The 4557-nt window shown below is 50.7% G+C and overlaps 1 protein-coding gene across 1 annotated transcript in view; it reads left to right on the top strand.

The window, feature by feature from the left end:
- The first annotated feature begins 3106 nt into the window (after positions 1-3106).
- TEX10 (testis expressed 10) overlaps positions 3107-4557 on the top strand; it is a 51154-nt gene continuing 49703 nt past the window's right edge. The window contains exon 1 of the mRNA XM_027740552.2: positions 3107-3178. The gene's annotated coding sequence lies outside the window, so the exon portion shown is untranslated. The remainder of the gene's footprint in view (positions 3179-4557) is intronic.

Genomic DNA, 4557 nt, shown 5'->3' with positions numbered 1-4557 from the left:
CAAAATTGTATTAGTTTTATTCTATGAACAGACACAGGAAGGAAAACAGTTCACTGACACAGAAATTAAAACACAAACCACTGTTTTAAAGAAACTGTGAAGAATTTCTGGAATGCAACTAAATCTGTTCTTGTCAAGCAGAGATGGAATCAGAGTTCTTACAGTTCATTTACTCTCTATGTCTAGGGACAGTATTAATGCCTTCTTAATGAAGGTGAACTTGATCGCCTTGATCTTCAAATTCTGAATTCTGAAAGTAAAAATAGAAACATCTTTTTTCTGTTTGTTTTCAAAGTGCAGAACATTATGTGAATTAAAATAATAAAATCAGAATGTTCAACTGTTGTAAATGGCCATCTCTGGGACAGCTTCTTTTTCCTCTTACTGTGGAATTATTCCTAGTGTAAATAGAGTTAAAATTAAGTTGATTTGAGGTGGGTGTTTTCTTGGGTGCAGGCTGAAAAAGAAAAGACCCTCGAATCTGTAGCGCAGTGGTATATAATGGACAGATGAGAAACCTGAACTGTCTAAGAGTCACAAAGGGTATGGTTCTGGAAATATTTTCAGAGAGCACAGTCTAACAGAGTCTATTCAGCTGTATAATTATTTTCCTTGGGTTTTTTTTCCTGGTGCAAATAGAGGCTGAAAAAGCATAGTATTATTTTGTTCTTGTGCCTGCCTCCTTTTGTGATGGCTGAGTATATTCTTATACTAATGGAAAACTGTATGTTCGTTCCAAAAGAGATTTTAATGTTTTCCTTGTGCCAGTATTGCAAAGTAAGGAAAAAATGCATTATCTTTACTGATGATGCTTAAACATTGCTGTTGACTGTATTTAATATTATATATTTTGGTTTCTTACAGTAACTGCAAGGCAGACATCTGGAATAATGGGAGAGCTAACAGAGTTAAAAGTCAGGCAATAGCAAGAAAAATTAAACCAAGAGAAAATTAATTTTTCTGTAAGTTTTGGTTTTATATCTTAGTTTTATACATTTTACTCAGAGACCAAAGAGCTTTGAGGAAGTGATTTTTAACAAAAAAAAGTGCAGAACTCTTACTCCTCACAGAAGGTATAAAGGGGAAAGGAGAAGACTGTTTACAAGTCAACTGACAGAAAATGAAAAGTTTAAAGCATGCAACTGCAGAGTTACTGTCCGGTGTGAATTGTGATGATATCTGTTCCAGGCAGGTATGGAAACATTCTACTCTTGTGTTGCTTCCTGAGTCTCCTTCTAACTTGGGAATTCATTACCCCTTTGGAGCAGCAAATTTCATCTAGGTATGGGTGTACAGATTGCGAAGTGTGCCTGGTGGTTTAAGTGTGAAACCTCAAATGCTAATGCTGTCTCTGGAATGCCTTCACCAAAAAAATCACCGAATCATTTAGGTTGGAAAAGACCTCTGAGATTATCAAGTCCAACCTATGACCGAACACCACCATGTCAACTAGACCATGGCACTAAGTGCCACGTCCACTGTTTCCTTAAACACCTCCAGGGACGGTGACTCCACCATCTCCCTGGACAGTGGCATTTTATTCCAATGCCTAATCACCCTTTTCTGTGAAGAAATTCCTCCTGATGTCTAAAACCTAAGCCTCCCCTAGCACAGCTATGTCCTGTTGTCCTGTTGCTTGCTGCCTGGGAGAAGAGACCAACCCCACCTGGCTACAACCTCCTTTCAGGTAGTTGTAGAGTGTGATAAGGTCCCCCCTGAGCCTCCTTTTCTCTAGGCTAAACAACTCCAGCTCCCTCAGCTGCTCCTCCCAGGACCTCTGCTTATCTAAGTACTGGTTATTATTTTCTTGCCTCTGTAGCATACCCTGCTTCATGGGAAGGAAACACATCTTCACAGAATTACAGAATACGCCAAGTTGGAAGGGATTCACAAGGATCATCCAGTCCAACTCCTGCACAGGACCATCCCCAAGAATCACACCATGTGCCTGAGAGTATCATCCAAAATGCTTCTTGAACTCTGTCACAGTTGGTGCTGTGACCACTTCCCTGGAGAGCCTGTTCCAGTGCCCAACCTAACCCTCCCCTGATACAACTTCAGGCCATTACTTCGGGTCCTGTCACTGGTCACCACAGAGACCGGTGCCTGCCCCTCCTCGTCCCCTCTTTTTGTATACAAAAAGAGCTGTATACTAAAAAAACAAGCCGTACACCTTCGCAGTGCGTTCCCTCAGCGCAGGGATCCCCAACCGGGATCTCCCGGGACCGCCCCGCCTCCAGGTGGCGCCAGCGCACGCGGCCGTGGCGGAAGCGCGCGGCTTCTTCCCGCGCCGGCGGGGGCGCGGGGGGCGCGCGCTGGAGGCAGCGCCGCTCACGTGGGCGGCCGCTTCCGGCCGGGGCGCTCGGCGGGGGCGGAAGCGGGGCTCGCGCTGCTGCGCGCGTGGTTGGTGAGTGAGCGGGCGGCCGGCGCGCGGGGCGGCGCGCGAGGCCCGCCGTGGCGGGAGGGCGGGGAGGAAGAGGAGAGGGAGGAGGCGGCGCCCGGTCCGGGTCCGGGTCCGGGTCCGGGTCCGGGTCCTGGTCCCGGTCCCGGCGCGGTCCGTCCCGGTCCGTCCCTGCCCGCGGGGGCCGCCGCCGCGCTCACCCTGCCCCTGCGCCAAGGGCCGCCCGCCTTTTGTGCCACCCGTCCTCCGCTCCGCTCCCCGCACGCTCTTGGTTCGGGGCGGCGGGAAAAGCGCGAGCGTGGCCGCCGTGGGCTAGGAGCCGCTTCAGGGGAAACCGGCGGCATCGGCGCCGCCGCCCCCGCCCCACCTCCCACGGCGGCTTCTCTCCTCCTCCTTCTCCTCCTCCCCCTCCTCCTACGCTGCCGTTCCCGCCTCTCCTGCCGCTGCGGAGCCCCGGCTGTTCCCTGGCGCGGCGACGGCGGCGACTCCTCCCGGGAGCCCAACCCGCGGCCTCCCCGGCGCCGGGCGGGCACTGACGCGCCTTTATTTGAACGCCTCGCAGAGCGACTGGAGTGGGGCGGAGGGAAGCGGCGCTCGGGGAAGAAGCCAGAGGATGTCCCGGGACGGCGAGGAGGGCTGCGTGCCGGCCTAGACCCGCGGGAGAATCCGGCTCTCGGGTGCGGCGTGCGCGGCGCGGGCCGGGCGGCGCGGTGCGGTCCAGGCGGCGGCGGCGGGGGATGCGCTGCCGGCGCGGGAGCCGCGGGGAGGTGACCGCCAGTAAGTACCGCTGCCCTGTGCGGGGAGACAGCTCGCCCGGAGGGAAATCCGTATCGGGTCGGAGGAGTTTTAGTTAGGGCGTGTGCCTTGCCTTCGGGTTTCTCAGGATTTTCCTGATTGCTTGAACAAGGTAGTGAGGTTCCCTAAGGATACGGCCTCAGAGCTGCGAGGAAGTAATTACAGAATCAATTAGGTTGGAAAAGATTTCTGAGACCATCGAGTCCAACCTGTGACTGAACACCACCACGGCATGTCATGTCCAGTCTTTCCTTAAGCCCCTCAGGGACAGTGACTCCACCACCTCCCTGGGCAGCCCATTCCAATGTCTTATCATCCTTTCTGCGAAGAAATTTCTCCTGATGTCCACCCTAAACTCCCCCAGGCACAGCTTTTTATTGTGTCCTGTCGTCCTCTCACTGGTTATCTGGGAGAGGAGGTTGACCCCCAGCTAGCTACGACCTCCCTTCAGGTAGCTGTAGAGAGCAATAAGGTTACCCCTGAGCCTCCTCTTCTCCAGACCCTTCACTACAGTGAAATAACAGTTGAAACAGTTGCTCCTTTTGGTTCTCCTCTGTTTCTCTGGGTGACTGAGTGATACCTTAAGTGGCTTCTAAAAAGTGCCGTGCACAGCTTTATGTTAAAGGAAGCGTGCATCGATTTAAAATTGTTTTAATGTTCTAGGTTGTAAAAACCACGTTAGTGCATAAACTATTAGGAGCACTCAGCTCAGTCATGTTGGAGGCGAGCCAAGTGAAAATACACAGAATCACAGATTAGTTAGGGTTGGAAGGGACCTCTGGAGATCATCTAGTCCAAACTCCCTGCCAGGGTAGGGTCACCTAGAGCAGGTTGCACAGGAACATGCTCAGGTGGGTTTGGAATATCCCCAGAGAGGGAGACTCCACCACCTCCCTGGGGAACCTGTTCCAGTGGTCTCCCACCCTCAGTGTAAAGAAGTTCTCCCTCATGTTGAGATGAAACTTCTTGTGGTTTGGTTTATGGCGCTCAGCATCACTGAAAAGAGCCTGGCACTGTCTTCTAGGCATCTGCACTATTGAGATCTCTCAGTCTTCTCCAGACTAAACAGGCCCAGCTCCCACAATCACTTCTCACGAGATAGGGTTGAAGTGAAAAACAACAGTTGTTTCAGTAAAATATTTACATAGTTTCATCAGCTGTATACAGTTTTCCCTGATGTCTTTCCACACAGTGGTTGCGAGGCTTTAGTTTTGTAACTGTTCTATCTCTCTATTTAGCGTATTACATATGAATTGTAAATGAATAGGCTTAGATTACCAATTTGTTTCCAGAATATGTATTGCAAGGTAAACTGTGCTGCTTTGTTTTAGTAGAAGAAAGTATATTTTCTAAGCCTCATC

Source organism: Pipra filicauda, unplaced genomic scaffold (genome assembly GCF_003945595.2).
Source record: "Pipra filicauda isolate LSUMZ 115617 unplaced genomic scaffold, ASM394559v2 scaffold56_size3634133_pilon, whole genome shotgun sequence".
NCBI classification, from domain to species: domain Eukaryota; kingdom Metazoa; phylum Chordata; class Aves; order Passeriformes; family Pipridae; genus Pipra; species Pipra filicauda.
The sequence above is the reverse complement of the archived record's forward strand: the minus strand, read 5'-3'. Positions and strand labels throughout refer to the sequence as shown.